Here is a 7,427-nt window from a genome sequence, read left to right as displayed (position 1 = left end):
GGATGGAATGGGGGTTTAACTTTTAAAGAGACGGGAACAAGAAGGGATGAAAAGAAAGGAAAAGGGGAAGGAGGTTGCAAGGGAATATTGTAGATTCTATAGGAGTGGAGGAAGAAAAGGAGGCTGGCAAGGTCAAGTTTTTAGAAGGAAGGATGATGAAGATGATGATGATGATGATGATGATGATGATGATGATGATGATGATGACTGGTTAAATAAGTGATGGTGTAAATTCTCTCTCTCTCTCTCTCTCTCTCTCTCTCTCTCTCTCTCTCTCTCTCTGACGTCGTACCACACTCGAGTTAATTAAAGTTTGTGGATATTTCTCTCATTTCCTACTTTTTATTAGTTTTTTACTCATGAAAGAAAAAACACGTATCTCTAAAAGGACGCAGCTGTTTCTCTCTCTCTCTCTCTCTCTCTCTCTCTCTCTCTCTCTCTCTCTCTCTCTCTCTCTCTCTCTCTCTCTCTCTCTCTCTCTCTCTCTGTCGATTTTTTTTTCTTTTCCTTCATGTCAGTATTATTGTTTTGCTCCATACACAAGCAATGGTAATTTCAAAATTTTATTATTGTTTTTTTTCTTTTATTATATAAATTGCTTTGGCCATGATTATCTCAAGGTCAGTTGATCTTCATAAATGCTTTATTATAAAGTAGTAGTAGTAGTAGTAGTAGTAGTAGTAGTAGTATATTGTATATTATTCTGTTCTGTTTTACTTTATTCTATTCTATGATACCTGTGTTTATTCCTATAATGAAACTAGATAAAGGAGATCATCTTTACTCACTGTTCAATTCTTTATTTAGCTCCCCTTGCCTTAGTCCTCGGTAGTATAGTGGTTAGTATCCCCGCCTGTCACGCGGGAGACCGGGGTTCGATTCCCCGCCGGGGAGAGCCATAATTTTGCTGTGGAGGGCTTCTGCTGTCCAGGTGTGACGTGACATCATGTGCTGCCGTTATCTCCACGTTAGTCTTGTCTTTCTAAGCTCCTTCCTAAGCTGACGTTGTTCCTTTCAACTTGTATGACCCTGACTGGAGACAGGTAAGCATGAGTGAGGTGCTGGTGTGTGTCGATCTGTTTGCTGAGTGAACAAGTTTAATTAGTAACGACAGGCGCTGAATAGAGATCCCAAGCAAGCTGTAGTGCATCCCAGTGGTGGTGGCACGGCACTTTTGCATGGCCGGCCTGTGTATCCCCGCGATGTGCTCTTGTCTAGCCATCTGAACACCTTCGAGGGTTGTCGTGGACGGCTGCACCCTCTCGGATAAAGGCAGGGGTGATGTGAGGTGATGGCAGGGGTGCTGGTCGCCGGGGCTGAACTAATGACACTGGGTTGCTTCTCTCAAACGTGCCATTAAACATCATATGATAAGCCTTGACGCAAAGTCGTGTTATCTGCTGGAGTTCCCGTCCCGTGGCCCCGGCGTCCCGCGCTCTTCTTGCAATGGTGAGATGCAGCCTGTGGTTTCCTACATGCACTAATCTAAGCGCACATACATACATACATACATACATATATACATACATACATTCTTATGTACATGCACAGAAACAACTCAAGTAATGCACACACACACACACACATACACACACACACACACAGAAGATCACAGGCAAACAGACAAACGAACAAACACGTTCATGAATTTCTGATTTGTACATGCAGATCAGCTTGGAAACACACACACACACACACACACACACACACACACACACACACACACACACACACACACACCAAGTGGCAGTTTAAGGGTTAAACACCAATTATACAGCTTTGTGACTCGTTTCTAATCGGCGCCGCATACCCATACACACACACACACACACACAGGACAGTTAAGCTTGTGGGAGTGTAGTGTTAGCACCACAACATACAATACTACACCACTACGAAACCACCACCACCACCACCACCACCACACCACACCACACCACCACCAGACACCACCACACACTACCACCACCACCACCACCATACCATACTACACAACACTACACTACACCACACCATCACACTACGGTATCCTTGGCGCTCCGACCTGCCCAACCCCGCCGAGCCCCGCCAAGACTCTCCGACTTGCCCCGTTCCCCCGCGGCTAAGGTAACAAATTCCCGTCACATATTTAGCGTAATTTCGAAGGTTTTGCAGGTGTTTCCAGGTGATTTAAAAGCTTGCTGTGTAGGAATAGGTGGAGGAGGTGGAGGGGAGGGGAGGGGTATGAGAGGGAGGGAAGAGGACGAGGAGGTATTGAGGAAAGGCGTGAAAAGACTACTTCGGCTCTATTTCATCATTTTATTTATTTATTTTTTTTTCAGTGGAGTTTCCATCGTTTTGATATTGAATTTATTAATAGAAAAGTATAACAAGCTATAGTATAAAATAAAATGTTGTCTAGCTTTTTTTCCGATTAAAATAACACTTTCGTCATTTTTTAAATTTTCATTTGTTTTATTAGCACGCCTAGGATTGTTTTGGTGTTTGACGTAAGACATAAAAACATAAGAAATGTATCCCAAGTACGAGTAATACTACCTAATAAAATCTAGTGTAACAATTCGTATTTTCAGATTTGAAATAAGTCAGTTGCTAGATTTGAAAAAAAAAAATCATTATACGACGAGAAATTTGAGTTTTCTTTATTTATCTGGAAAGTAAGGATTTTTTGTATTCAGAATATGTCACATAATCTAGTTTTTTCTGTGTTTTCCTTCTCGATATTATATATATATATATATATATATATATATATATATATATATATATATATATATATATATATATATATATATATATATATATATATATATATATATATAATTTTTTTTTTGTAGTCCCGTTCATAAAAATTATAATTTGTGTTTTGGAATTTTCTTTGTTATTAGGCAAGTTGAAAATGTTTTTATATTCCAGGCATTTATTAAAGTAAATGTTAATTCAGAATAGATAAGGCATTCCAGTCCAGTTCCGTTTTTTCGAGGGGTCATTTTCAAAATGGACGACGGTACGTATATAAGAGCGTGACGTCATCAGCGTACCGAGCCCCGGGACATCCCTCTATTCCAGTCTCTTTCCGTCAATGTTCATTGTGTTAGTTGAATTACATCGCAGATCAGAATACACAGGGCAGCCCATACTAAGCGTCATTCTTCTCGCGAGTTTCAAAATAAATTGCCCTTCGTAAAAATAAGGCGCAGCATTTTTCCTGTCTCCCTCCCTGCCTGTACATTAGTGTTTAGTTAAAACTTCGTGTGTTTCCAGACTCAGACGTGAAGAAAAGCCAGAATTAACCACGAAAATAGACAAATAATACCCAAAATGCCCCAAATAAAGCTTAAATAAAGTACGAGTACATGTTGCAGCCCCATTTAGAGCGCCCACTGTGAAAACAACAGGATCCAGACCGAAACCTTCCCTCCTCCCTGCCCACTCTATTCGATAATATTTCCCTCAATTTTAAGCATTTTCCAGGTATTTCCAGGTGTTCTACATAATAAGATGTGTAGACTGTTCTAGTAGCAGTAGGAGAAGGAGGAAGAAATGGGGAATGGAGGGAAAAGAGAAGGAGGAGGAGGAGGAGGAAGGAGGAATGGAGGTGGAGAATGGGTGGAAAGTGGTGGTAATAGTAGTACTAATAGAAGGAGGAAAAGGAAGAAGAAATGAGGAATGGAGAGGGAGGAGGAGATGGAGAAAATGAGGAAAGGAGGAAGAAGAAGAAGGAAGGAAGAATGGATGAGTAGGGTTTCTCTCTCTCTCTCTCTCTCTCTGCATGATTTAAGTGTGGACGTGTGTACACACACAAACACACACACACACACACACACACACACACACTACACATGCAAACGCCTACCTTGCTGTTACGGGAGTGTGTTTACCGACGAGAACGAGAGGTATAATGACTTAATGACCGTTGATAGCAATATTTGGTGTTCCCTTCACGCCTCGCCCTCCAGTACAGACAGGCAGACGGACAGTGACTCCCTTCCAGCATCGCTTGCCTCTTCCCTGCCTAGCCACTACTCATTCCTTCCTGTTTCTCTGTTTTCTGCTTATCGGTTAAGTGTGTAATGCTGCAGTTAGTTTTATGAATGAGTTTATGGTGATTTGAACAGAGATAGAGTGGCTGGATAATCGCTTTTACTCATTTATCTGATTATTTATTTTTTTATTTACTATTTTTCAAGTTTATGTTGGTGATTATTCCTTTTTTTATTATCTTTAGTGTAAAATTTATTTATTTATCTATTTATTTTCATTTTCGTTATTTTTTTCTCACAAAGTGTTTTAGATCTGTTTTTATTTCTAATTTCCTATGCTTTTATTATTATTAAATGAGAGAGAGAGAGAGAGAGAGAGAGAGAGAGAGAGAGAGAGAGAGAGAGAGAGAGAGAGAGAGAGAGAGAGAGAGATACTAACATGGAGACAAAGAGACAGAAACAGAGAAAGAGACAGAGACAGGTAAACACATCAATAAACAGGCGAACGAACAGACAGGCAGGCAGACAGAGACAAGGAGAAAAATAAACACAAACAGACTACCAATGACCAAGAGAAGAGAAAGACAAGAAGACAGAGAGAGATAGACAGAGAGCTAAAGAAAGAAAGGAAGGGGGTCGTCTCGATAAGGACACAACAGTCGCTCTGCTATCAAATCAGTGAGATAGAACACTCACACGCCGCCACATGAGACCACCACGACCACCAGGACCACCACTGACTGATGAAATGATTCACTCCACCCTTTTTACTTTCCCGTAAACCCGCCACGCTCACTTCCCAGCAAATGAGGATGTGAATGCGGATGTTGCCTGCAAAAAAAAAAAAAAAAAAAAAAAAAAGAGAGAGAGAGAAAGAATGAAAAAAAAAAAAACAGATACATGGATGTGGGACTATTCACAGATATTGTGGATACGGATACGGATGCGGATTCAGATGTGGATGTGGATGTTCTATCGTAAATGTAGGAAAAAATAGGAATAGCTTTATTTCATTTTATTTATTTTTTTTTTCTCTCTCTCACTTTTCTTTGCCGCTCCAAGTTCGTGTAATGTGTAGCAACTGACTGTATTTCTCTTGGTAGGTAATGTTGGACTTGCTTTCTGACTGTCCTTCTTCAGAGATCAGCACCTTCAGTGGAATGTGGAATAAAGCGAATAATGCCAATAATGATGAACTGAAAGTGAGAGGAACTGAGTAGGGAACACGATGCTACATAAAGGACAGGACAAGACAATGGTTACGATCTCTCTCTCTCTCTCTCTCTCTCTCTCTCTCTCTCTCTCTCTCTCTCTCTCTCTCTCTCTCTCTCTCTCTCTCTCGTGAAGGACACAATAACAACAACAAAACAATATATAGGGAGATAATTACTTTTATCAACCTTATCTGTAAATGTTAGAGAAAAAGAAAAGTCCACATCCTTGAAGATAAGCTGGCATCCACATACATCATTTTTTTCTTAAGGTGAAGGTTTCTCATCCACATATAATACATTTATATCCACGACTGGTGTAATATGGAAAGATCCCCGCATCCACATCCACTCTCTTCATCTTTTATTTCTGGTCTGATTGTTGTTGTAGTTGTTGGTGGTGGTGGTGGTAGTGGCGGTGGTGGTGGTAGTGGTGTTATTGTTGTTGTTGATGTTGGTGGTGGTGGTGGTGGTGGTGGTGGTGGTGGTGGGGGTGTTGTTGCTGTTGTTGTTGTTAATGTTGTCGTTGTAGTAGTAGTAGTAGTAGCAGTATTATTATTATTATTATTAGTAGTAGTAGTAGTAGTAGTAGTAGTAGTAGTAGTGGTAGTAGTAGTAGTAGTAGTTGTTGTTGTTAGTGATGGTGGTGGCGTTGTTATTGATTTTATTATCGTCATAATCATTGTAAAAGAAAACAGAAGATAAAAAAAAAAGCTCTCACTCTTTACGTCTCTGAAGAACAAAACTAATCTAAAAAAAAATAAATAAATAAAATAAAAAAGCAAACTATACAAAAACTCCAAGAGATCCCGAATCACGAAATGGCTCAAATGCTTCCGTAAGGTTATCATTGCAGCATTTATTAGTACTCGTCACGCTGCAGGAAAGAATAGGGACAGAGTTTGGGTATCTCCGCCTGCTCAGAGACACTTGGTACTGCAGGGCTGTGTGTGTGTGTGTGTGTGTGTGTGTGTGTGCATAATTTGTCACTGCTTAGCGAACTTTTTTCTGTGCATGTGTTTATTGTTTAATTTAATACATATGAGGCCTTTTCCCTTTGCCAACATTCAGAGCACTGTGAAAAAAATACTAATAATACAAAAGTAGATAAATACACAAATAAAAATTAGTGTTTCATCGACGCACAGACGGAAAAAAAGAAAAAATAAATAAATAAAGGGCGTTAATTTTGTGTAATGTCTAGGATGAAGAATTACGCAAAAATGTGGTATATACATAAATTTCTAAAAGGCTGTGATTATGAGAAGATTTTCTGTAAAATGGTAAAAAAATATCAAAATCTTCAAAGAAGAGGAAATATGGATGTCAGTGAATATTGTTTGTCAAAGACAGTGGAAAAAAACTCATCCCATTTATTGGTAAACACCGAATCTCTATTCCTGTCAAAGTTTTTCCTTTCTGCCTACGACTTGAACTGCCTCAGAAAAGGAGTATGCTATCAAAACACCTAGGGAAGGAAGTTGGTTATCTGTTTTGGGTTATTTGTTTATATTTGAGAATGGCTTTGTAAGAAAGGCTTATTTATTTATTTATTTATTTATTTGTTAATTATTTTCTTAGGCCGGTAATCATGACACATAGAAAAAAAAGTATATTACAATTACAAGTTAGACAGAGAGAACACAAGAACGTGAGAAAATAATGGAAGCTGCAAAAAGCCACCAGGCCTACATGTGGCAGTCCCTGCTAATAAGGCTAATAAGGTAGACTTGAGTTGGTATGCTGCAAACACCAGCCGGTCAGGATGATGTTGCGTGAAAAGGTTTGTACGTGGAATCAATATGCCAGCCTTGAAGAACTAAATAAATTGTGCTCACCAGGGCTCGAACCTGGGACCTTCTGTGTGTTAGACAGATGTGATAACCACTACACCATGAGCACTTAGTGAGAGAGTAAGAGAGAGAGAGAGAGAGAGATTCGGGTGGTATAAAACTCGATGTTCAGCTTACGAGTACAGCACAAAACAGGCACACACTCGTATTCTTCCTGATATAAACGAACACTAATATTCTGCTTCTCTCCTCCCGCCAGGTGAGTGCTCGGCGACAAGCAAAGGTTGGATGCTGAGTCTGTACATTTCCTTGGGTGGTGGTGGTGGTTGTCGTGGTGGGTGGTGATGGTGCTGGTTGAGTGACAGACAACATCACTACACCAGATAACTAGTTTTTATCGCATAAGGATTCTGTGTGTTTGGGAGAGTGAAACTTGTATA

The 7,427-nt window shown here is 39.8% G+C and overlaps 2 non-coding genes across 2 annotated transcripts; one reads left to right on the top strand and one right to left on the bottom strand.

The window, feature by feature from the left end:
* Positions 1–822: 822 nt before the first annotated feature.
* On the top strand, positions 823–894 carry Trnad-guc (transfer RNA aspartic acid (anticodon GUC)). Its single transcript has one exon. It is a non-coding gene; the product is annotated as a tRNA-Asp (tRNA).
* A 6,129-nt stretch (positions 895–7,023) lies between these two features.
* Positions 7,024–7,096, bottom strand: Trnav-aac (transfer RNA valine (anticodon AAC)). The gene has a single exon. It is a non-coding gene; the product is annotated as a tRNA-Val (tRNA).
* Positions 7,097–7,427: the final 331 nt, after the last annotated feature.

This window comes from Scylla paramamosain, chromosome 2 (genome assembly GCF_035594125.1).
Source record: "Scylla paramamosain isolate STU-SP2022 chromosome 2, ASM3559412v1, whole genome shotgun sequence".
Lineage (NCBI taxonomy): Eukaryota > Metazoa > Arthropoda > Malacostraca > Decapoda > Portunidae > Scylla > Scylla paramamosain.
Note: the sequence above shows the minus strand (reverse complement) of the source record. Positions and strands in the feature narration are given on the sequence as shown.